Genomic DNA, 27,946 nt, shown 5'->3' on the forward strand with positions numbered 1-27,946 from the left:
GGTGCAGGGTTTCAGACTGGATAAAAAAAGCAAGACCCATCTATATGCTCTCTATAAGAGACTCATTTTACACCTAAGGATACCTCCAGCCTGAAAATCAAAGGTTGGAGAACCATTTACCATTCAAATGGTCCTCAAAAGAAAGCTGGGGTAGCAATCCTCATTTCAGACAAATTAAAGTTTATCCCAAAGACTGTAGTAGGAGATGAAGAGGGCACTATATCATACTTAAAGGGTCTATCCAACAAGACCTAACAATCATGAATATTTATGCCCCTAATGTGGGAGCTGCCAAGTATATCAATTAATTAATAACTGAAGTAAAGATACTTAGATAATACACTAATAGTAGGAGACTTCATCACAGTACTTTCTGCAAATGACAGATCTTCTAAGCACATCACCAAAGAAACAGAGCTTTAAATGATACACTGGACCAGATGGATTTCACAGATATATATAGAACTTCCAATCCGAATGCAGCTGAACACATTCTTCTCAAGTGCATATAAAACTTTCTCCAGAATAGACCACATACTGGGTCACAAATCAGGTCTCAACTGATAACAAAAGATTGGGATTGTCCCCTGCATATTTTCAGACCACAGTGCTTTGAAACTAGAACTCAATCACAAGAAAAAATTTGGAAGAAATTCAAACACGTGGAGGTTAAAGAACATCCTACTAAAAGATGAAAGGGTCAACCAGGAAATTAGAGAAGAATTAAAAAGATTCATGGAAACTAATGAGAATGAAGATACAACCGTTTAAAATCTTTGGGATATAGCAAAAGCAGTCCTGAGAGGGAAATATATTGCAATACAAGCATCCCTCAAAAAACTGGAAAAAACTCAAATACACAAGCTAACCTTGCACCTAAAGGAACTGGAGAAAGAACAGTAAATAAAACCTACACCAAGCAGAAGAAGAGATATAGTAAAGATTGGAGTAGAACTCAATGAAACAGACCAGAAGAAATGTAGAACAGATCAACAAAACCAGGAGCTGGTTCTTTGAAAGAATTAATAAGATAGATAAATTATTAGCCATCCTTATTAGAAACAAAAGAGAAAAGACTCTAGTTAATAAAATCATGAATGAAAAAGAAGAGATCACAACCAATACCAAGGAAATACAAATGATTTTATTTTTTTAAAGATTTTTATTTATTTATTCACAAGAGACACACACAGAGAGAGAGAGGCACAGACACAGGCAGAGGGAGAAACAGGCTCCATGCAGGAAACCCGATGTGGGGCCGATCCCCGGTCTCCACGATTATGCCCCAGGCTGAAGGCAGCGCTAAACCACTGAGCCACCGGGGCTGCCCTACAAATGATTTTAAAAACATATTGTGAGCAGCTATACGCCAATAAATTAGGCAATCTAGAGGAAATGGACACATTTCTGGAAAACCACAAATTACCAAAACTGGAACAGGAAGAAACAGAAAACCTGAGCAGGCCAATACCCAGGGAGGAAATTGAAGCAGTTATCAAAAAACTCCCAAGATGGGCAGCCCCAGTGGCTCAGCGGTTTAGCGCGGCCTTCAGCCCAGGGCCTGTTTCTGGAGACCTCGGATCAAGTCCCACATTGGGCTCTCTGCATGGAGCCTGCTTCTCCCTCTGCCTGTGTCTCTGTCTCCCTCTCTCTGTATCTTTCATTAATAAATAATTTTTTTAAAAAATCTTAAAAAAAAAACCTTCTAAGACACAAAAGTCCAGGGCAAGATGGCTTCCCAGGGGAATTCCATCAAACGTTGAAAGAAGAAATAATACCTATTCCACTAAAGCTGTTCCAAAGGATAGAAAAGAACAGAATACTTCCAAACTCGTTCTATGAGGCCAGCATCACCTTAATTCCAAAATCAGACAATGACTCCACCAAAAAGGAGAATTATAGACAAATAGCCCTGATGAACACGGATGCAAAAATTCTTCTAGCCAATAGGCTCCAACGGTACATTAAGAAGATTATTCACCATGACCAAGTGGGATTTGTCCCCAGTATGCAAGGCTGGTTCAACACTTGTAAAGCAATCAACATGATAGATCCTATCAACAAGAGAGAAAACAAGAACCATAGGATCTTCTCAATAGATACAGTGAAAGCATTTGACAAAATACAGCATCCATTCCTGATCAAAACTCTTCAGAGTGTAGGGATAGAGGGAACATTCCTCAGCATCTTGAAAGCATCTATGAAAGCCCACAGCAAATATCATTCTCAATGGGGAAACACTGGGAGCCTTTCCCCTAAGATCAAGAACATGACAGGGATGTCCACTCTCACCACTGCTATTCAACATAATACTAAAAGTCCTAGCCTCAGCAATCAGACAACAAAAAGAAATAAAAGGCGTTCAAATAGGCAAAGAAGTAAAACTCTCCCTCTTCTCAGATGACATGATACTGTACTTAGAAAACCCAAAAGACTCCACCAATTGCTAGAACTCATACAGCAATTCGGCAAAGTGGCAGGATACAAAATCAATGCCCAGAAATCAGTGGCATTTCTATACACTAACAATGAGACTGAAGAAAGAGAAATTAAGGAGCCAATCCCATTTACAATTGTACCCAAAAGCATAAGATACCTAGGAAAAAACCTAACCAAAGAGATAAAGGATCTGTACCCTAAAAGCTACAGAACACTTCTGAAAGAAATTGAGGAAGACACAAAGAGATAGAAAAATATTCCATGCTCATGGATTGGAAGAACTAACATTGTGAAAATGTCAATGTTACCCAGGGCAATTTACACGTTCAATGCAATTCCTATCAAAATACCATGGACTTTCTTCAGAGAGTTGGAACAAATCATCTTAAGATTTGTGTGGAATCAGAAAAGACCCTGAATAGCTAGGGGAATATTGAAAAAGAAAATCAGAGCTGGGGGCATCACAATGCCGGATTTCAGGTTGTACTGCAAAGCTGTGATCATCAAGACAGTGTGGTACTGGCACAAAAACAGATACATAGATCAATGAAGCAGAATAGAGAACGCTGAAATGGGCTCTCAACTCTCTGGTCAACTAATATTTGACAAAGCAGGAAAGTGTATCCACTGGAAAAAGGACAGTCTCTTCAATAAATGGTGCTGGGAAAATTGGACATCCACATGCAGAAGAATGAAACTGGACCATTCTCTTACACCATACACAAAGATAAACTCAAAATGGATGAAAGATCTAAATGTGAGACAAGAATCCATCAAAATCCTAGAGGAGAACACAGGCAACACCCTTGTTGAATTTGGCCACAGCAACTTCTTGCAAGATACATCTATGAAGGCAAGGGAAACAAAAGCACAAATGAATCTTTGGGACTTCATCAAGATAAGAAGTTTCTGCACAGCAAAAAAAAAAAAGTCAACAAAACTAAAAGACAACCTACACGATGGCAGAAATTATTTGCAAATGACATATCAGATAAAGGGCTGGAATCCAAGATATATGAAGAGCTTATTAAACTGAACAGCAATGAAACAAACAATCCAATCATGAAATGGGCAAGAGACATGAACAGAAATCTTACAGAGGAAGACATAGACATGGCCAACAAGCACGTGAGAGAATGCTCCACATCACTTACCGTCAGGGAAATACAAATCAAAACCACAATGAGATCCCACATCACACCAGTGAGAATGGGGAAAATTAACAAGACAGGAAACAACAAATGTTGGAGAGGATGTGGATAAAGGGGAACCCTCTTGCACTGTTGGTGGGAATGTGAACTGGTGCAGCCACTCTGGGAAACTATGTGGAGGTTCCTCAAAGTGTTAAAAACAGAACTACCCTACAACCCTGCAATTGCACTACTGGGGATTTACCCCAAATATACAGATGTAGTGGAATGGCAGGACACCTGCACCCCAATGTTTATAGCAGCAATGTCCACAATAGCCAAACTGTGGAAGGAGCCTCAATGTCCATCAAAAAATGAATGGAAAGAAGATGATGTGGTCTATATATACAATGTAATATTAGCCATTAGAAATGATGAATACCCACCATTTGCTTCAATGTGGTTGGAACTGGAGGGTATTATGCTGAGTGAAGTAAGTCAAATGGAAAAGGACAATCATCATATGGTTCTACTCACATGGGGAATATAAAAAATAGCAAAAGGGATCATAGGGCAAAGGAGAGAAAATGAGTGGGGAAAATCACAGAGGGGGACAGAACATGAGAGACTCCTAACTCTGGGAAACGAACAAGGGGTAGTGGAGGGGAGGTGGGCAGGAGGATGGGGTGACTGGGTGACGGGTACTGAAAAGGGCCCTTGACGGGTCGAGCACTGGGTGTTATACTATACGTTGACAAATCGAACTCCAGAAAAAATGTATACAAAAAAAAAAGAAAGAAAGAAAGAACAAACTGATGGTTACCAGAGGTGAGGTGGGTGGAGGGGATGGGTGAAATAAGTGAAAGTGGTTAAGAATACACTTATGAGGGCAGCCTGGGTGGCTCAGCGGTTTAGCGCCACCTTCAGCCCAGGGCCTGATCCTGGAGACCCGGGATCCAGTCCCAGATCCGGCTCCCTGCATGGAGCCTGCTTCTCCCTCTGCCTGTGTCTCTGCCTCTCTATCTCTCTCTGTCTCTCATGAATAAGTACATAAAATCTTTTTTAAAAATTACACTAAAAAAATAAAATAAATAAAATAAAATAAAATAAAATAAAATAAAATAAAATAAAATAAAAAATAAAAAATACACTTAGCGATTAGCCCTGAGTAATGCATAGAATTGTTGAATCATTATATTGTACACCTGAAACTAATATAATACTGTGTTAACTATGCTGGAATTAAAAAAAAAAAACTTAGTTTCAAAAAAAGATAATCAATTGACCGTACATGTGTACACTATTTCTATACTCTCTATTCTGTTATTTGATGCATGTATCTATCCTTTTGACATTACCCCAATGTTCTAATTGCCATAGTTTACCATAGGTCTTTAGATCAGGAAATATAAGACCTCCAAATTTGCCCTTTAAAAAATTATTGTGACTATTCTTGGTCATTTGAATTTTCATAAGTTGAGAATTGATAAGTTACCAATTTCTAAAAATCTTTCTATACTTTATTAGAATTTCATAGAACTGATATTTGGGGAGATGGATATCAACATTATGGAGTTTTTCAGTACAAAAGCATAGTATATTGCTCTATTTAGTTAGAGGTTCTATAATATCTCTATGCAATATTTTTTGGGGTTTGATGTAAAAGTCATAGATGGATTTAGTTCAATTTATCTATTGGTATTACTATAAATTAATCACTTTTATTTTCAAAAATCTCACTTTCCAATTGTTTGCTATCACATGATAAAATGCAATTGAATTTCTTTTACTAACCTTTAATCTTACAAACCTGATAACTTCATTCATTAGTTTTAATAATTGTTTTATGGATTTCTGAGGATTTTTTACATAAGGGTGTTGTCATCTGCCAATAGAAACAGTTTTACTTCTTCTATTCCTGTCCATGCCTTTTTTAAAAAATTCCTTATTGCAATAGCTACAACCTCAAATGCAATTTTGAAATAAGTAGCAAGAGTAGACCTACCCATTGAATTTAAGGGGAAAGCACTTAATACTTAACTTAGTATAATACTAGCTGCAGATTTTTCCATAGATGCCGTTTTGAAGATTTAAGTAGTTTCCTGGTGTTCCACTTTTGTTTAGTTATCTCATTTTAAAATCATGAATAGAGGTTGAATTTTGTATAGTGTTTGTTCTTCATCTATTGACATAATCATATGAATTTCCCCATTTTTGTATTCTTACTTATTTTTGAATGCTAAACCAACTTTGCATTCTTTGAATAAACACCATTTGGTCATGATGTATTATCCTTTTTATATACAGCTGGGTTCAATCTTTAAGTATTAGGAATCTCTGTGTATAAGTTCATAAGAGTTAGTTTTTCCTTTAATACCAATGTCTATTTTGAGTATTATAGTGACTCTAACCTCATAAGATTATTTGATAAATATTCCCTCCTCTGTCACTTTTTGAAAGATTTTTTGATGTAACCATGGTTTATTTACCCATTGAAGAATATCTTGGTTGCTTTTGAAAGATTTTTTGAGAAATATTTCATGATATTATTTCTTCTTTAAGTGTTTAATAGAATTTTGAATTTAACAAGGAAGGCATTTGGCCTGGAATTCTCTTCCTGGAAAAGTTTATAATAAAAATTTAATTTCCTTGTTAGATATTGGTCCTTTCTGGATATCTGTTTCTTCGTGAGTGAGCTTTGCTAGTTTGTGTTGTTTGAGGGATTTTTCCATTTCATCATGGTTGTTAAATCTGTTCGCATAATGCTATTCATAATACTTTCATTATCCTTTTAATATATTTAGAATCTGTATCGATCACCCATCTTTTATTACTGATACTTTGATTTATATTCTTTCTTCTTTGTCTCAATAATGTTTGTTAGGGATATTTCCATTTCTATTTTATTAATAGACTTAGTTTTTTAAAGCAGTTTTAGGATTTTTATAGAGCAGTTTTAGGTTTACAGAAAAGTGAGCAGAAAGCACAGAATTCCCTAGACTCCCATCCTTAGTTTCCTCTATTATAACATCTCACATTAGTGTTGTATATTTGCTACAGCTGATGAGCCAATATAAGTACATTATTATTGACTGAATTGTATAGCTTATATTTGGGTTCATTATCTGTTGTATAGTCTATGGGTTTTGATAAATGTATAGTAACATATATCCAACATTACTGTATCTTACAGAATAGTTCCAAAGCCCTAGAATTCTCCTGTGCCCCACCTATTCATTCCCCCTTCCAACTCCCCAAATTGCTAGCAACCACTGATCTTTTTACTATCTCTATAGTTTTTGCTTTTTCCAGGATATCATACAGTATGTAACCTTTTAAACTTGGTTTCTTTTACTTGGCACTATGCATTTAAGCTTCCTTCACATCTTTTCATGGCTTAATAGCTCCTTTTTTATTGCTCATTAATACTCCATCGTATTGATGTAACCATGGTTTACTTACCCATTGAAGAATATCTTGGTTGCTTCCAATTTGGGTAATTGTGAATAAACTTGCTATAAACATCCACGTGCAGGTTTTTGTGTGGACTTAAGTTTCTATCTCACTTAGGTAAATACCAAGTAACATAACTGCTGCATCATCTTTAATAGTATGTTTAGTATTGTAATTAACTACTAAACTTCTAAACTTACTATAGTCTTCTAAAGTGACTATACCATTTGCATTTCTACCAGCGATGAGTGAGTTCATATAGTTCCACATCCTCACCAGCATTTAATATTGTCAATGTTTTGAATTTTAGTTATTTTTAATGGGTGTGAGGTGGTATCCCACTGTTGTTTTAATTTGTAATTCCTTTATGGCATATAATATTGAGCATCTTTTCATATGCTTATTTGTCATATGTATGTATATCTTCTTTTGTGACATATCTGTTAAGATATTTTGCTCATTTTAAATTGAGTTGTTCGTTTTCTTCTTGCTGAGCTTTAAGAGCTGTTTTTATATTTTGGATACCAGTCCTTTATCAAATATGTGTTTGGTGTTTTCTTCCAGTCTGTGGCTTGTCTTTTCATTCTCTTAACAGTGTCTTTTGCAGAGGAAATTTTTTTTTTTTTATTTTAGTGAAGCTCAGTTTATCACATCTTCCTTTCATGGATCATACTTTTGGTATTGTATCTAAAGTCACTGTCAGACCCAAGGACACCTAGATTTTTTCCTATAGTATCTTTTAGGAGTTTTATAGTTCTACATTTTACATTTTGAGTTAGTTTTTGTGAAGGGTATAAGGTCTGGTCTAGATTCATTTTTTGGCACATGGATGTCCAGTTATTCTAGCACCATTTATTGAAATTATTATCCTTTCTCCATTGAATTGCCTTTGCTCCTGTCAGAGAACAATTAACTGTATTCATCAGTGCTCTCTGTTCTGTTCCATTGATATAGTTGTCCATTCTTTACCAATACAACCCTGTCTTGATTATCATAGGTTTAAATTATGTCTCAAAGCTGGGGATTGTCAGTACTATGATTTTGTTCTTCCCCTTCAATATGTGTTGAATATTTTTATTCCTTTACTTTTCCATATAAACTTCAGAATCATGTTGACATCCACAAAAGGACTTCTTGGATGTTTTATTAGCATTACAGAGAATCAATAGAGCAATTTGAAAAGAACTGACATCCAGATAATAGTCCTTTTATCCATCTTCATATAGAATATCTCTCCATGTATTTAGATTTTCTTTGATTTTTTTCCATCAGAGTTTTGTAGTTTTCTTCATATAGACTTTGTATTTATTCTCTTGTGCTTTTAATTTCAAATTCCAATTGTTCATTGTTGGGCTTCTGCTCTGGTAAGCTGAGGATTTCTGTATCTCTCAACCTGTCTCTCCAAATTGAGGGACATGGGTTTGCTCTACAATCTCGATTCTCTGATGGATCTAAGAGAACTATCTCTTGGCATTGTCGATTTTCTCTACTGTTTGTTATCTACTTTAACGATTTTTGTTCTTACCTTTATTATTTCCCTACTTTTGTTTATTTTGAGCCTCCTATTTCCGATGTTTTCAGATGAAACATTAGCTCACTAATTTTAGACTAGTCTTTTCTAATTTAGGCATTTAAAATAAATTAAATTTCCCTCTAACCACTATTTTTTCATCATTCCTCACATTTTTATGGGTTATATTTTTATTATCATTTAATTTAAAATGTTTTCTAATTTTCTTTGTTTCCTTCTCTGATAGATGAATTTAGATTTGTGTTGTTCAATTTTCAAATACATTCATGATTTCATGGATAGCTTATTGTTTTTATTTTTTATCATCTGGAAACATAATCTGCATTAGTTTTATCATCTAAAATATATTTAGATTTATTTTACACACCAGCATTTAGTTTATTTTGGTGACTGTTACCATATGAGCTTGAAAATAATGTGAGTTCTGCAGTTGTTGGTTTCATTTAGAGTTCTATAAATATCAATTTTTCAAGATGACTGATAGAAGACAAAGAATGGTCACCCTAAAATTCCATATCCAACAAAAATATGTAGAAATGAAGGCAAAATAAATACATTTTAAGTGAATGAAAACAGGAATTCATTGCCACCAGAAATACACTACAGAAAATACTAATGGAAATTCATCAAGCTGAAGACAAATGATTTAAAAGGAAGCTTGAATCTCTAAAAATGAATGAAGAATTTTGTAAATTATAAATAGATGGGTAAATATAATAGAGTATTTTTGTTTTAATTTATTTAAATTATACATGACTATTTAAAACAAAATTATAATATTGCATTACGGGGTTTATAATGTATATAGATAATACATATTCATTTCCAGCCTCTGCTGCAATAGGAGAAAGTGAAAAAAACAATACTAAACTTCGTTGTTTGGATGAACAATGCAAAATCTTTGAGGGTTCTTTAAATAATGCTAACTCATGAATTTTCACCATCTTCAGAAAGTAATTATGTTAATTAAAAATGTCTATGTTGAATATTAACCCAAATTGATAATTTTACAAAACATAGGGTTAGATAGGAGGTTCAAGATTATGTAGTATTTTAGATGATATTTTTAAGGCCCAGCTAGTATAAGCATCTTATCTCAAGTCACAACCCAGACTAGGGAGGATATGAATTCCCAGCTCCTCATCAAGCACTCTGTATCCCTTTGGTTCCTTGTGTCCTTACTTATTATTGTCTCATGGTCCATGCTATTTTCATTTTACTCTTTTAAGGCTTTTTTTTTTTTTTTTTAATATCTGCTTTCTTGGAGTTTTCTATACATGGGAATGGTTTCTCCTACTCCTCATATATCCATCCATTGCCTATACATAATAGAGCTCTACAAATGGCAGAGGCCTCAAAAATTTCTATTGAATAAATGAACACTTAGTTAAAAAAAAAAAAGTAGGGTTTGTGAAAATTCAGAGGGACTTCAGGTCAATGTGTGCAATGGAAAGGGGTGCTCACACTGCTTAAAGAATAAGCAGAAAAAACTAATTCTGAGGTGATTCAGCCACTGCCCCTTCCTAAGATATCCCTGACCAGATTTGCTGAAACAGACAGTTTCATCCTCTCTAGGGTCTACATGTGTTCTAGTTGAGCTTATTATTTTCCTTTAAGCTTCCCTATAATTTGGCCTTTGTTTACATTTAATAAATTAAACATGTTTCTCTAGGCTGCTATTTAAACCAGAATTTGAACCATAGCTTTTTGCACAAGAAACGATGCAAGTGGTGATACAGCTACTTGTACCAGCTTCAAGTAATACCAGCATACTTCTCAATAAATCTTTTAACCAGAGAATGCAATTTTATTTTTAAATGATCATTTAGACCTTGATTCTTTTTTTTCATCATCATAAGTCTCTAAGTAATGGAAGACATGAGTCCTCCAGATAAATTTATCTCTCTCAAAGGTTTATTGATTGAGAGTAAAGAATACAAAATACAGAACAAAAAGCTTGGCTCATTTGCAATCCATGCAAGTAGCAATCATGTTGAATTGTATGATTTGTGGAGTGCCTAGAAACTTTTTAGCACACTGCAGCTTATAAAAATTAAATACTGATTTTTGTTAAAGAAAGTAACAATTTGAAAAATTTACTTGGCAAATCAAAGGTGTTATTTCTATCCATAAGTTACCTAGTTCCCTAGCATTAATTTAAGGTGGTAATTATATAATATTTGCAGAATTCTCAAGCTAAAGAAATGATTCATAACATCTCTTCCACTCCTCCCTTCCTTTTCATTTCCTCTGTCAGCATCTTATTCCATTCTTTCTCCTCTTGGCTCCTGGATGGCTACAAGAGCTAGCTCCTTTGTTTCCCTAAGTCCCACAGCCCATTTCAAGCTGCACTGCCAATTATTCTTCCAAGCACATTTCCTTCATCACTTACTTCCTTGCTTAAATTATCTTAGCCACTCAGGTAATTTCCTGTATATATGCCAAATTCTTTAGCCTCACATTGAAAACCCAACTCTTCTACTTAGTAACTTTGCCACCTCAGTGCCTGTCCCTTCCACCCCGGCCAGACATATTTATTTTGTCCTGTAGTTCTCTTCTTGTCTCTGATCCCAACCCCTGTGGAAAGCAGATTCTGTGTTTCCTCTTTTCCACCCACTTGGACACACATAATGTCTCAGGCTCAATAATACTGGACATTAGATTTGAACTCTGGCAAAGTTTTTCAGAGTTTAAGTTGTATTTGGGGATCTCAAAAGTTGTTCTCTTAATCATATCACTGATCTTCCTTAAAGATGACCAGTGTTCAAGGGCCATACGCTCCACCCTTTCTTCTCCCTCTCCCATTCACAAAGTTATGAGCTAAAGAGGCCTAGGTCTGCTGTAAGCAAGGCGTAATAACTTCTCTGAACTATAGCTTCATCATATGTGAAATGGAACTTGTGCCCACCTCAGGTAATTATATGCTAATAACAGCACCCAACTCATATAATTATTGAGGATCAATGGAAAATCTATAAAAGATATTTGAAGTATCAGTCACTGTACAATAAGCACTCAGTAACAGCTAGTATTATTATTTGTCTTATTTTTATTACCACCACTTCTTCTTTTTTTTATTCTGTCCAACTTTGAAAGGTCTGGAGACAGTTTCCAAAAGTGAGACCAAGGCATACTTGGCTGTGGGACAATGGCCATAACTCACTTTTCCTTGCTCTCCACATTTCTCTATCAATTTCTTTGAGGCCGTTCATACCAATAGGATTGAAAAGATATGACACTCAGGGTTAGACTTCAGTCACAAAAAGAAAAAGCAGAGCTTTTCCGTGCTTTAATCTGGGGCTATAGAACCACGTAGGTACTACCACAAAAGTCACTGGATGAGGTACTTGCAATAATTAGGTCATAGTAATTCATGCGTGGTGAGCACTGTCAGGATCTTGTTAATGAGATATTAGCATACTGAAAGCCACCAGCAGATAAGGTCAAAAGAACTGAAACTAGACTGTGCAGGCATTGAGGACACAGAATCACTCCTGCTCAAAAAGACCAGAGTAACCTTCTATTCCATATGCTGTACTAAAAGCCGAGCCATTGCTACAGGAAATTATCCGCTAAATTTTTTCTATTTTGCTGAAATTTGTCAGTTTTAGATTGAGCTAACTTCAGACATAATAGTTCTTTCACAGAAACTCTCCATAGACATTTTTTTCTTTCCTTTTTTTTCTTTATGTGTTGCTTGAGGTAAAGAAATGTGACTCTATAAAAGTCAATGTCTTCCTTCTTATAAACATATGTTTACCAATATCCCTTGCATATTTTATGCACAATTTGAAATTGTTTACCAAAAGCAACTCTCCTACCAACTGTTTGAATTGAATAGGATACCTTGTGCTCTGAATATTTTCAAAAGTCCCTCAGAACCTAGAAGGCCAAACTCCCCCTTGCTTCTATTCAGAACACAAAAATTTTATTTCAGGCTCTTTTGAATCTTATCTCCAGAACTTCCTATGGCATACTTCATGTTTCAGCCTCATTCATTAATTTATTCATTCATTCCTCTAAGATCCAGTTATACCTACTCTGAGCCAGGCCCTATACTAGGTACTAAGGACCCAGTGATGACCAGGCACAGTACCTGAGCTGGTGGGACTTAGAATCTAGCAAAAGAGTCAGATATTAAGAAAATAAGTTACTTGAAATTTTAAATACAGTTGTGATAAGCACAACACAAATATAAAGTATGCAATGACAGTGTATAACAACAGAGCATCTTCCAAAGTCTCTAGACATGAAACTTTATGAAAATTACATATAATCCTGACTATAAGGTTCAGAGGGTTTAGTTAGGTGAAAGTAAAATGGGAAAAAGAAATGTGGTAGATTGGTATATAGTTGAGCAGTATCAGCAATTAAGTCTGAAGAATTAGTCAAGGGCCAAATCATGTAGGATTTGTGAAATAATTTAAGTATTTGACCATTTTATTTTTTTTAAGATATTGTTTATTTATTCATAGAGACACAGAGAGAGAATGAGAGGCAGAGACACAGGCAGAGGGAGAAGTAGGCTCTGTGCAGAGAGCCCGACATGGGACTCAATCCAGGGTCTCCAGGATTACGCCCCAGGCTGCAGGTGGCACTAAACCGCTGCGCCACTGGGGCTGCCCCGACCGTTTTATTTTTATATCAATGAAATTTCCTGCTTTGGACTTTTGCACACCCTTTTCTCTCCTCTCTCTCTGTATTTCTAAATATGATTTATCCTGAGAAGTCAACTTCATGTGCTATGTTCTCCATCTAACCAATCCATTTTCCTTAAAACTGGGCACATCAAGGTAGGAAGGGGCTTCTCTGGTCCTCAGTCCCCAGTGGCTTCTTTTTTTTTTTTTTTTAACTTATTTTTTATTGGTGTTCAATTTACTAACATACAGAATAACCCCCAGTGCCCGTCACCCATTCACTCCCACCCCCCGCCCTCCTCCCCTTCCACCACCCCTAGTTCGTTTCCCAGAGTTAACAGTCTTTACGTTCTGTCTCCCTTTCTGATATTTCCCACACATTTCTTCCCCCTTCCCTTATATTCCCTTTCACTATTATTTATATTCCCCAAATGAATGAGAACATATAATGTTTGTCCTTCTCCGACTGGCTTACTTCACTCAGCATAATACCCTCCAGTCCCCAGTGGCTTCTGATTATTACCTTGACCACATTGTTCCTCAGAGCAGTTCAGCACCTGCACCTCAGAAATCTAGAAACTCATGGAAGTCCAGACCTCCTATGCATACCATTCAGACATTTTCTCTAAGGTTCATCAGTTTCCTTAGGGTATTTTTATCAGCTGATCTGGGGTATCCTTTCTTTCTGAACCCTCTTTTTCCCCCAAATTTTTATTGGTCTTAATTAAGTCACCCCTACCATCCCTCACCCCTGTTTGCATTGTCCTCAAAAGTCCTTGGCATGATCTCAATAAATCCAGGCTTTAAGAAAGCAAAGCTGGAAAGACACACATTTCATAATCACCTCTGCTCTGGGCCCCCTAACTTAGACACTGAAAGGTCTGAAGAATAAGAAAAATGAAAGTATGGTTACCCTGCAGTATTTTCATTCACCAGTTGGATAGGGCTCTATGTTGTGAGTAGGATTTTCACATTCATTGTTCTAACACACAGAATAATAACTGTGTGGATGGTATCCCAGTTTCTCCAGGGGATAAGTTGGTGAGTCTGTGAAATGGACAATTTTCTTGACCCTCCTTGAAGAGTCTCCTGCTTTCCCAATTTTGACCACAGAATATCCCCCAAGCCTAGAAAAGGCTGTTAACCTATGGGTCTTATATTACTATGTGATTAGCCAAGAGCAACTGTATGGCAACCCAATTCTGGAAAATTATGAGGATGGTCCTTCTATTCAGGCCCCAGCCATAGCTTTGACTTTCTCTGGGTCATCACTTGGTAGAATGCCCATATTAACTTATTCAAATTCAGACACTTGGAAGAATGAAAGTTAAGGCTATAAATAATTATGCTGGGCAATAGGCATAAACTGAGAATGCCCTGAGAAAGCTAGGACTTAGGTCACCATATGAGTCATTCCCCAAGCTCTTGGCTCCAATTTTTAGACATCTATTTTAGAAGATAAAGTAGGAGGGTTTCTGCTATGTAAGCACCCAGGCTTTCCCCACCTGGGGTTCCATGGGCAGACTGGTGAGTGCTTCATTCTCTTTTTTCTCTCTCTTTACTCTTCTAGTTTTGGTGTTTGGCTCCAGTCTTGGTACTTCTTTGGTCTCCCAAGACGCTCTGAGAATACCTTAACTCCCATGCTATTAGAAATAACTCCTCAGTCATGGTCTACCATGAAATATCCATCTTCCCTACAAGCAAAACAAAAAGAGGGGTTTGTTGGGCTTTCCTAAACTTTTGGAAGCTAACTATCTTGGAAACATTCACCTTTTAAGACTAAGGAACCATATTCTAAGTTTCCTTTTGGAGTCTTATGTCCAATTTCAAGTCCCATTCTCTCAGTCTTGGGGTACCATATTAGGTAGCTGATTAGAAAGCATGCAATTTTGGTAATATTCCCTGATCCTTTCTCCTATCCATCTGGCTTTCTGAAGACAATTACTAGGATTCAGACCTGAATCCCACCTGTCATTGCTGCAGTACCTCCCAGGTATGATCCAGAATTCAAAGGTTTCTTCTAAGTGTCATTTTCATGCCCAGAAATTCTACCTCTGAAATTTTGTAATTGCCTTTTTCAATAAAATAGCCTTCCCTACCATCTGTCCCATTGCATTAGTCTGTGGCTCAGGTGCCATGTGTAGGTGTTCTGTGTAAGTGTTTTTCTACTATGGGGTTCAGCAACTGTGGTTGCCAGGTACCATTTCCTTCCTTAGAAAATCAAAATCAACATAAGGAATTTAAAGTCCATCTTTTGTGATCCTCCTGTTCAAATTATTATTTTGTGAATAAAAGAGATACAAATCCTATCAACATGGCATTAGAAATTGTATTTTCCCTCTTTTCCTTCTCCTTGTCAAGAGTTTATAACTTGCCAAAAGTTTGCAAAGTCATTTCCATTGCAATAGAGTGGTTTACCCCATATCAGTAACTTCTGAGAGCCCACAATCTTCCCTGAATAACAATCAAGTTTTCAGCAATTGTATGAAAATATGTTGGTCCTATTGTGACAAACTACAATCAGTCCATGGAGCAGATATGGGCTGTGCAGGGATTGATAGTTAAGCCTAGTAAATCTCTATGTAGCAGATATAAAATTTAGTTCACAAACTCACATGAACAAGAAATAACATTTCATTTTCTTTCCTTTAAATCCAATCAATTCTATCATTTCATTTCCTTTAAATTCAATCCAGACCCCATTTCTCTCAAATATTGCTGGAACTCCCCAGCCTTGGTTGTTTCAAGGATATGGGGCCAGGGAAACTCCTCCATTGATGTCATTGGTTCACACAGGCTCCATACAGTTCCCATGGATCAGATGGTTCTGTCTCTGTGCCTGTATAGAATCTAGTAATCTTTACCAAAGTCAGAAGCTCAGTACTTGGGCTCCTGTCTTCTCAAGTAAATCACATACACAGATATCCCTTCTAAGAGCCTACCATTCCCTGGAGGGATTCATATCACATGTGGCCCAGCTTCCCAGACTCTCTCCTACTCCAACATCCAACTGCTTATTTTTATTACAAAGAAGTTACTCATTCTTTTCTCATTGACACACACTTCTCTCTTAAATGAGCTCATGCTTTAGCACAAAGAAAGCCAGTAGGCAAGTACCCAATAGCCAGCCCTATACTAGGAGTTTACCAAGGTAAAGAATCATTAAAAGATCTGGTTATCTCAGGGAGCTAAAGGACAAATAGCAACATATGGTCATATTTTAATAAATATCTGTCAAAGCTATCCATGATTAACTCTTCTTTTATAACTATAGTATATTGTCTCATTACTTTTGCCCTCATGTATGAATACATGTGTATCTTTATTTCTTTATCAGTTAAAAATAAGATTTATAAAGGAAGTAATAGAACTTATTTTTCTATAATGGCTCATAATAACTTGTGTGAGGTAGGCCCTGAATAAATATTTGAAAAATAAATAAATGAATGAATAGTTTATAAAACACTATTTAAAATTTTAAATGTAAAGTACTCTCCATGTTGAAAAAAAAAGACTAAAAAAGCTGCTACAAGCAATTTATTTTATTTTCAAAGTCATTCAACAGCTATCAAGCAACATTTTAACTGTACATGTTCAAAAGGCTAACTGTTATTTAGAGTATTAGATTTCTGACCAAAGTCAGGAATAGTCTAGGAATCATTATTTAAGATTAATAGTTCACTCTTGAGAAGATGTTCTTGCCTCAAACCTGCCAAAGAAACTAATATACATTCTTATCTCCCAAAAGAAAATATCTTGAATTGTTGTCTCAGCTAAGTATGAATACTCAAGATCTGGGTCTACAAACCTAGCCAAGTTTATACTACAAGTTCATTCCTAAGGACAAACATTGGGTCTTGCCCACCAAATGATAATTAGATGATAGTAACATATGGGAATGTTATAGATGCATTGTACAGATATTCACAAAGTTGCAAATTGCATAGCTTATGGTTTTTATGTTTAGTTCACCCTAGTGAGGCTAGCAAGCACCTTGGTTTAGAGAATTGAAATTCCTCACTCAATTTCACATTCAAATCAAGAGATGAGTAGCATAAGAAAATATTTCACAGAAACAAAATTCCTCAAGGGTTAAGAGTTCAATTTTTCTGACCTTTATGCTCTTAAATATTAATTATTACAGGGCATCCATACATAAATACATAGGGGAACGAGATGGACTGTGTTTGGTTGTCTGAGAAATACATTTGCTTCCATTAAAGGACCACATTCATTTCCTATCTTAAACTCAATTTATCTTGTCACATTGTTAGATAAAGACATTTCCTAAATATTTTAGTGTCAAATAAAACCACCACCCTCATTAGCTTAAGGAAATTGGAAAGATCAAATTGATGAGAAGTGTCAAGAGTTCTAAGTTTTCAATTTTGATTGTGGCAAATAGCCCAGCCCCATGTTAGTCATTAATAGCAAAAGCTAACCTGGAATGCACATGTACATGTACACACACACACACACAGGGGAGACTGTGGTGGTGTTTTGAACTTTCCCTCAGGCACTTTGATATTCAAACCTTCTGAATTTTTCTTGGCATTTTTTACTTAAGAAGAAATCATTTGGGGAAAGCATTAAAAACACAGCAAATGTCAGTGTAACATAAACAACATTCTTAATCCTTTAGCAATGTGCTTTGGCCCTGGACGCCTGCTCTCCACGAAATAGAGTGAGATTACATTCTCCTTTGAATCCAGGGAAACAATTTTATGTCATTTCCCTGGTCAAGAACTAAATATGCAAATCCCTTAGGTACTCACCTCCCACTCCAACACCAACAGCAATAACAACAACAAACAAAAACAAAAACAATAAAATCCCCTGCTTTAGGCAGGACCTCTTAATAAAATACTCACAGATAGTAATTATTGTTGACCACAAAATATCACTCTTAGTAACATTCCAGGAACCAAAAAGTCTTAGCAGGGTTCTGGAAGAAGCTAAATTCTACCGAGTAATTCGTGCAAAAGGGAGATAAGATTGAATACAGGAAAAAAAGAGAGTTCTAAAAAGAATACATGGGGCTTACATTTTAAGGAAAGAGTAGGACAAAAGCATGAGGACATAAATAATAAATCACTTTGAATTTTACAACTTAAAATTTGGCTTACAAACTGTATGCTGGAATTGCATTTCTCCATTTCTTTGATGAGGACAAATCTCTTTTTAACTGCAGTGAACATTCAGCAGCTCAGTATATGGCATGATCATTAAATCAATGAGCCAGCTTTTAGAAGCAGCCTATGATAATGAGCCACTCACAGCCATCTCCCTTAGTACTTCTCAGCCATCATTTTATTTTACTTTGCTCTTCTGACCTCAGTATCAATGCTCTATTTTACTACTACAAAGATGATATTTTGAAAGCAGATTCAACCTTTAGCTGCACATTCTCCAACTCTGATTTTGCCCTATAATGTCAAAGAATGTTCTCAAAGAAGAAAGCCAAAGGAATAAAAATTCTTTTAAGTGGTCAACATTTTTCACTGACACTAGTCCCTTCATTTGCATAAGTTGTTAGATACTTCCCCCCCAAAAAAATCCAATCAACACACATTTATTAAGAATCAGCTTTATTCTGGGCACTGTGCTAACTACAGAAGGCACAAAGATGAATAAATAAAGCACTTTCTCACCCCTCTAATTTCTTATATCCCAACTCAAGAATGTCAAATTTGTGGCACACAAGCCATTATTCTTTTCTCTTGGGCCAGTCTTCACATCTCTAGTCAATTTGAATACAAAACTTTCTGATCTCCAAGTTGACCTCAGAATCCTTCTCAGTGACTGAAACTAGTATGAAAAATGAAACTTATTTGCCAGTGATAATCCAAATGGGGAAATGAATAGATATTAAAGAGAACAACCAAGAGACAGTATGAGATGTACTCTAAATGAATGATACAGACATTAAATGCCATAAAATTTCAAAGGAAGAAGAGACCATTGTGGATGGAAAAAGAAATCTTTCTGAAGGATTTAAAACCTCAACTAAGTGGCCTCAAAAAATAACTTGAATTTAGCTAGAGAGAATGAGGGAGAATGTTTCAGGTAGTAAGAATGGCAACAAAGACATGGAGGCAGGAATGTATAGAACAGGCCCTGAGGATGGTTGGGGGTGGACTTACCTGATCAGAGTAAGATTTATATCTTACTCTTACTATAATTCTATAGTAGCAAATAGAATTAGAAAGAAATATAGAGAGTCAATTGCAAAGAACCTCAAATGCTTCACTTGAGTGCTGAGCTTTAATCTACTTCTCATTCAATCCTAATTTGAACATGCTAAAGTCCAGTGGTAGCTATGAGTAGCTTGGTAGTCTGAGACACCTAAAATGGAGTCTGTGCTACTTGCTCTCTATTTGTCCCATCCAGCTCCAATTTCTGTCCATCCTTACTGTGACTTCTGCCCCAGGATGCTAATTCTATGGAGTATATTCCTAGACTTTCTTGCCTTCTGACTTCTGGATGGCTCCAGCCAAGACACCAGAAGATGAGAAAGCAGGGGTAAAGAAAACATAGGTATTTATATCCTTCACACCCTCATTGCCCAGCTATGATTTTAGTAGTGGCTTGGTTCCTTTGCTTATCGCATATTTCAGGTGGTCCCTTTCCCAGGACTATGGCTCTTTCCACAGTCCAGTAGCCATTCCTCCTCTTTAGGCCCCATTAGGCCTCAAGATGGAATCCTGTTGCTAGTTGCTAGATATGTTACCATTCTTTATTACTTAGTTGTTGTTGTTGTTGTTGTTGTTGTTTTCATCTAGCCACATTTTTGTCCCTATACTCTTTCTTCAATCAACACTTCGAACACAGCATCTCTTTCCTGACAGGATTCTGACTAATAACAAAGCTCAGCTCAGTGGTAAAGAAACATCAACCAGAAATGATGTCAGTCTCACTCCAGTTTGGTTCATTAAGAATAGAATTGTCCTGCACCAAAGTATGATCTCCTCTGTGAAGTTCTTCATGCCTTCCCCCATGCATGTACAGCCTATGAACAACTTAAGACAGGATATAAAATCAGTTCATCATATGTGCCAACTCTAGTAGGTTGGTAGCATAAGTGTATGAAGGCATGCCAGGTTCACTAAGAAAGATTTTCAAGACTGATAAATGACATCTGCCTTGGATACAATGCCTCCATTATGCTTATCTGTATTGCCTCATTCTACCAAATGTCCATTTGACTGTCCTTTCAACAGTCAAATCTCCAATCTAGGTACTAGATATGTCATTTCAAATCCAGTTATGTTAGACTTCTGGTGATCCTTAGCACACTGGAGACTAGCTAGTTAGCCAGGACTTTTGGATCACTTGAAACTACTGACCCTGGAGATTTTATTGCTGATTTTTGCAGGCACATGACCTTGGCTTACACCTACTCCCCACCCCCAATATGTTCAAAAGGCTAGCCTCCTCCCTCATTAGGGCTTTTCTACCTCATCTCTTAAATCAGATGCTTCCCTCCAAGGTCGTGGTCAATACCAGGATCAAGATATACCAGAGAAAGGATTGCCTAAATAGCCAACACTGGTTTTAGAAATCCTAAAGTGTCCCTCATGTGTCTATTACTTAATATTTTACTTTCTATATATTAAAAAAAAAAAAAAAACTTTGTACTAGTTGTCCCTTTACTACACCATTCTGGCCAATGGCTATGCCCTAATGTTATATTATCTGGGCTGACTTAGGGTCACCACTGAGAAGATAGTCCAGACAAATCTTTGGAACATATTTATCTGTCAGTACCTAACACAAAACAGATCTGATTCATTTGCTGTGATTTATAATTTGTCATTTCTAGATTTTAGATTTCACTATGTTCTAACTAGAACTATTTTTAAGGGTTTCTGTTCAGAAATTAAATTAGTTGTTTTAAGTAGATTAAATTGATCATGGCTTGACTTTTTTTGAAAAAGAACTCAGAATTTTTCATTCACATTCAAGTCTGACATATTCTACCTTCTCTTAAAAGATACACTTAGTGCCATCTGGTTTGTTTTGCCAAAATATTGCAGCAGCATTTGACTCCAAGGAAATACAATAGACTTAGAAATCAGAAATGTGAAAAATGCTTCCACATTCCAGTCCCTGTTTCCTTCCATGTAATGAAGTCCTGGTGCATATCTTTGTAATTTTCAGTCTGAGAAGACACGTGTCTAAATAAATTGTGCTGGGTAGACTGGACTCATCAAAACGCTGTCAGAGGAAATGGACCTAGCATATTATTGAACTGTCCAACTATAGGAAGAGCTGAGTAGATAACAAGGAGGCTTTCAACAAAGTAATTTACAAACACAAGTCTTATATCATTTGGTGTGCTGATGCCTGGGAAATGATATCTGTGTTCCCTTGGCTCTCAATCCTTCTAATGCCAAAATCATTGATCTATTGTTGTTATAAATTAAAAAAAAAAAATAAGAGTACTATGTGACACAGAAAGCCTAACCAAAACACACATTTAATTCATTCCTAAATTTCCTGATTGATTCTGTATGAAGTCACTTATGGAGACTGATTCCTGTCACTTTTGGATTTTAGGGGAAATAACTTCAACATAGTATTTTCCAATATTCTAACCTTTTTTTTTTTTTTTTCAGTCCTAAGATAGGGCATGCTCATGGACAACAAATTCAGGATAAGAATTAAGTTACCAGAGAAATTTGTAGCTAGAACTTTTGACACGCTAATGCAAAAAAAAAAAACTAACAAACACTAAGTGGAGTATATCTTTACTACTTATTCACCAACTGCACAGCCTTTGTTATTCATCCAGCTGGCATATTCATTGTCTAGCAGTGGTACATTACTCATTCTATCACAGGTATAATGCACCTATAAGAATTAAAAACAAGGGGATCCCTGGGTGGCTCAGCGGTTTAGTGCCACCTTCGGCCCAGGGCGTGATCCTGGAGTCCCAGGATCAAGTCCCACATCAGGCTCCCTGCATGGAGTCTGCTTCTCCCTCTGCCTGTCTCTCTGCCTCTCTGTCTGTGTCTCTCATGAATAAATAAATAAAATCTTTTTTTAAAAAAGAATTAAAAACAAAACAAAAGATAGGATTTGAGGTCTTCTCAGATTTTATCATTCCTCTGAGAAGTCTTTTATGCCATCCAACTCTAATCTCAAGTTACTGATAACTTCCAGTGTTGGACTTACCACTTTCTGTAGAAACAAGCCTTCCGGGCTTAGTACCAGGCATATCATTTATCTAAGGGTTTTGTAGCAACCTGACACTTTTAGCACACCTTTGGAGCCAAGAACCCATAAATGCTGGAAAATATTCATCTATATGTATTATTCTTTGTCAAAGATGACACCAGTGGGAACATCTTCGATAGAACTGAGGGAAAAAGATCAAGCAAAGTAGCCTGCACTATGCTGTGCCTTCTTAATTATTAATCTTCCAAATGCCAAATGTTGACTTAAGAGGGCTATTGAGAAAGCTGAGGTACGGAGGAACAGAATGACCTGAGTAGAATAGATGTTCAATGAGTATTTGCTGATTAAGTAAAGAGATGCTATAAGAGAGGTATTAATTTCCTAATGCTACCCTAACAAAGAATCACAAATTGGGTAGCTTCAAACAACAGAAATTTATTCTCTCCCAGTTCTGGGGACTGGAAGTTCAAAATAATAGTGTCAGCAGAGCCATGTTTTCTCTGAGACCCTAGGTAGCCCCTTTATAGATTCTGCTGGTGCTCATCAAACCTTGATGTCCCTAGGCTTGCAGCTACCTCCCTCTAGTCTCTACCTCCAACGTCATATAGTCTTATTTCTTGTATGTCTCTGTTTTCACATGGCATTTTCTTCTTCTTCTAAGGATGCCAGTTACACTGGATCAGGGCCCATCTTGATCACCTCATTCAATTATTTCTACACAGACCCTAATTCCAAGGTCACATTCACAAGCAGCAGGAGTTAGGACTTTAATATACCTTCTAGGGGACACAGTTCCCTACCCATAACACAAGCGTAGAGAAAATGAGCATAGGGTAACAGTATTGCTTAGAATACTTCTGAAAATAATTCTGAAAACTGATGCATTAACTACAGGAATACTTTCTAAACCAATGTCTTTAGGTTGAGTCACTTAAGTATTTCCTCTGTTGTCTTTCTCTCTTGACCTTCCACTCCTCAGGTAATTTTTTTCCACCTGCTCTTGGAAATGTTTTCTAATCACTACAATCAATGGTAATTAGTTTCCACCTATTTGCATTCTAGATCTTCTCACCATCCATAAGACAGTACTTATTTTTTTGTTCTTCATATCAAAGGGGTATCAAATTATTGAGGTACAAAATGAAGGCTCACACCTGTATTTTTGCATACATTAAAGTTATTATCTGATCCATCATGAAATATTTTCTATTAATACCAGTCCCGGTACTAATGATAAGTACAAATTCTGTATAAAAACCAATCACCTGGGTAGTTATCCTTTAAGACCTTGTCCTTTCTCCTGAATTTGGTGCATACTTTTGCAACTCCTTAGACATTCCAAAATTACTCCTTGAGCAAATATTAATTAAAATTTTAGCATGCCCAAAGTCAGACTTGCCATCTGTACTTCAAAACTCATTTCTCAATTCCTGAGTAATATAACTCCATTGGTGGCAAATATTTTCTTCTAAATAAAGCAAATGAGAAAGTTCAAAGCCACTTTGGACTCCTTTGTCCTCAACATTCAATTTGTGTACAAATCATGTCATTCTATCTAAATCTTTTTCCTGCTTTGTTCATCTGCATTCTTATCACCGGTGTTTCCTTTTATAAGTTCTTACAATCATGTAGATCTTTATTCTCCTATACTGCCATAAGCTTTTTAGTGATAGAAATCATTCTGGAATCACCCATAGGGAAAAGATCAGGGTCATGCACATAGAATATTAAATTAACTGAGATGTACATAATTAGGGGGAAAAAGAAACTGAAGATACAAGCAGATGTAAGTTATCCTGAAAGATTTTTATTAACAGAGTCTATTTAGAAGAGTGATGTTATGGGGCACCTGGGTGTAAGTCTTGGTTTGGTCTCAGGCTGTGATCTCAGGGTGATGAGATTGAGCCTCATGTTGGGCTCCAGGCTCAGCATGGAGTCTGCTTGAGATTCTCTCTCCCCCTCCTGCTTGTATGTGCGCGCTCTCTCTCTCTCTCTCAAATAAATAAATCTTAAAAAAGGAAGAGTGGGGTTATGTTTTGAAAGTAATAATTCTGCTCACAATCTTCTCTATATGTCCCTAAGATACATCATGATCATAGAAGTGTCAATTTTGAAATCTTGAGTGGTTGAATAGCCCTGTTACTGTTATGCTGGCCATTAAGTAATGAAAACAAATGCTGAAATCCACTATTTGGCTAATCAATTATTGATCTAATAACCAGAAAACTACTATCTTCATAAAGCTGTAAGTTCAAGAAAACCATCACAAATAACCAAAATGTCTGAGTCTTTGACAAACTTTGAAAATGACTCATTGCAAGATCAATCTTAATATGTGAAAAAAGCAGCCAAAAATGGGCAATTTGCAATAGAATACTTTTACATATTTTTAAAATTCACTTTTACTTTATACTTTTATCTTTTCGGGTGTTCTTGATATGTGTCTCTGGATATTTGACTATATTCTACACTTTATTAATTGTGGATACCTGATGTGTTTCAGAGCTTCTGTAAGTCTCTAAGGTCTATTTTGCAACCTCTTTCTTATCAAGCAATCTAGCTGGAAAGGAAGGCTAGATGGAATATTTTGTCATCAATGTGATAAAAACAAATACAATCATCACACAAATGACAGAATAAAATATTTTCATGAGCCATGCTGCCCATAACGGTCTATGCTGGCTTGCTTTCCTTCCCATTTTGAATGTCACCTAATCTGTTTTTCTATGTAAGAAGTTCAGCAATGCATTATTTAGCTCAACCCAATAATTATATTCAAATAGCAATTTAGACCTTTGAAAGAACTTTTGCATATTTATTTTATTTCACTGTCAAAACTATCCTAGCAGAGTTAAATCAGGATATGAGAGCTACAAGTTATACAGAAATAAGTTTTTTTTTAAATTTTTTATTTATTTATGATAGGCACACAGTGAGAGAGAGAGAGGCAGAGACACAGGCAGAGGGAGAAGCAGGCTCCATGCATGAGGAGCCCGATGTGGGATTCGATGTGGGATTCGATCCCGGGTCTCCAGGATCGCGCCCTGGGCCAAAGGCAGGCGCTAAACCACTGCGCCACCCAGGGATACCTAGAAATAAATTTTATATAGGAATGAAAGTCTACACAGAAGTGATAGGAGCTGGCAAATGAAGGTCTGGAAGTAGGAAATAAGAGGATTGAGTAGAATAATCACTAATCATGTCAGCCAGAAGTGCCAGCTCATGTAGACAGGAAGGAACTTTTGGGAAATTCAACAATTATACAGATTTTACGATCTACCTCTTCTGTGGAAATGTCCATTTTAGGGAAGTTTCTGCCTCTGTGGAAATCATACTTGTGGGCCTGGAACCTAGTGCCTTGTAGGAGGCTTGGGACCGTTGCTGATCAGCTGGGCCAGTAGCCAGGAAAATGAGCTGAATGTAAAACAGGAGGAGAACAACACCCTGATACTCACCAAACACCTTTGTGGTCTGTCCATCACTGTCTTTGTCTCTCTCAATCTTCCAAAATATCTCTACTTCACTTCTGCCTTTCAAATTCCATGTGAGTTTCTCTTTTGATTCCCAGTAACTTGGAACCATGCAGGAGACGTGATTCAGGCAGATGTAGTCCTACACCTTGAACAGAGGAAGAGATGCTCAGTGGGTACTATTTTGTTAAGATATCAGATGTTATTACCCCATTCTTAGATGAGGAAACTGAGACATGGTTTGTGATGGGGATTGGGGTGGGCTGTTCCAGAATGTGCTATTTTGACATGTGGATTATTTGAGTTAAAGGCAATCAAGTCCTGACAGGCTCAAGAAGACCTTTTTAGCTCCCCCTTAATTACCTGAAAGAATTTAGATAGGGAGACTCTACCTGAAAGAGAGCTATTATTAAATATAACTTTTTTTTTACACAAGAAAGACTTTCCATATGGCATGGCAAATATTTGTCTATGAAACATTTGTTCTTCCCATTTCCTGTGAATTGTATTCCTTCCATTTGAAAACCCAGACCCCTACCCTTCCTCCTTAGCTCCTCACGGTTTATAAGTCTCAAATGTCTGTCTTTGACCCTCTCATAGCTATGTGAAGCTCCCATAAATACAAAATTAAATTTGTTTTTCTCCTGTTAATTTGTCTTATTTCAATTTAATTAATAGACCAGCCAAAGAACCTAGAAAGAAAGAAGGGAAAATTTATCCTCCCCTATTCTTATTTGAATCTACTTGGCTAATAAAGTAGATTCATTTAAACAGACACTTCATGAAAGAAAAAATCCAAATGGCTAATAAACATATTTTATATCAACGAATTTTAAAAATCTGATGTCTCTATGTACCAAAAGTAGAAATTAAAAATTATGACAAAACTAAGTGTTGTTGAGGAATAGGCACTACTTTGTAAAACAATTTGGTATTATCTGGCAAAACCAAAAATACTTTCTCCCATGTCTCAACAATCCCTCTCATACATATAATATAATATACCTTAGATAAAGATAAAAGCACCAAGGTATGTGTGTATACACACACACACACACATATATATATATGTATGTATGTATATATATGTATATTCACAGCAGTATTATTTATATTAACCTAAAATTGGAAATGACTCAAATGTTCACTTATGAAAGAATAAATAAACTGACATCCCCATACAATAGAATACTGCACAGCAAGGAAAATGAATGGATTAGAGTTATATACAAAAAGCATGGATTAATTTATAAGCATGATAATAAAATAATCCTTGGGCTTTTTTAGAGCTTAGATGTTTTACCCTCAAACTGTGCAGTAATAAAATACATATAATACTTAATGTTTGTGCAATTCAACATCTTATTTTAAAAATCTAGGACAAGAGACATCTTTGAATCAATGCATTTTTATGATGCACAAAATTCTCACTAGCCTCACAAATCTGCATAATGGGTCTCCTCTCATGTGGCTCAGCTATTTACAAAGCAGGCCAAATTCATTTTGGTCCTTATACATCCAATGAAATGCCTTATAAACTAAAGTGGAAAATATTAAAAGAAATTCCTCTTAAATGCCTATTCTTAAATCACAAATGGATGTATTGTAGGTAGTACTGAAACAGAGTATAGAGGTTCTCTCCAGGCATACAGAGAATATTCATAAGAACTGACTCTATATTTGATGTGCCAGCTGGAGGCACTTTACTGGGTCAGTGTACCCATTCCCCCTCTGTTGGCACCCTCCTCAGCAGAGTTGTCCTCACCTGATGAGACTCACTTTGCCTTAAGATGATTGGGACGTTACCTGCCCCCCTTAGGGTCAGGATGGGTGGCTGATATAAGGATGTAACAGGCCCTTTGTCTTTGGGAAGGACAATTTCTATATATTCACACTCCAGAGCTCCTGTGGGATTAAGCCATTATACTTCTCCTGAAACACACCTTTGCTTGGCTTCCTCTGCTCTATTATGCTTCCCTTACTCCCTTACAAATTTCTCTCGAGAATACTCCCTCTGTAAATAATTTGCACAAGAATCTTTTTTTTTTTACTATCTTGATCATTTTTATTTTTTTTAATTTATTTTTTATTGGTGTTCAATTTACT

At 36.3% G+C, this 27,946-nt stretch overlaps 1 long non-coding RNA gene across 5 annotated transcripts in view; it reads right to left on the bottom strand.

Moving 5' to 3' along the window:
* Nucleotides 1–27,946, bottom strand: part of LOC140639859 (uncharacterized) — a 415,066-nt gene that overhangs the window by 22,813 nt on the left and 364,307 nt on the right. For 3 of the 5 annotated variants that reach the window (XR_012036498.1, XR_012036502.1, XR_012036501.1), the window contains 2 exons: nt 25,826–25,988; nt 25,296–25,459 (listed from right to left, as the gene is read on the bottom strand). This is a non-coding gene — a long non-coding RNA (uncharacterized lncRNA). Of the gene's footprint in view, nt 1–14,688; nt 14,885–25,295; nt 25,460–25,825; nt 25,989–27,946 lie in introns of those variants that run through there. The other 2 variants (XR_012036499.1, XR_012036500.1) reach the window with 2 other exon arrangements.

This window comes from Canis lupus, chromosome 9 (assembly GCF_048164855.1).
Source record: "Canis lupus baileyi chromosome 9, mCanLup2.hap1, whole genome shotgun sequence".
Lineage (NCBI taxonomy): Eukaryota > Metazoa > Chordata > Mammalia > Carnivora > Canidae > Canis > Canis lupus.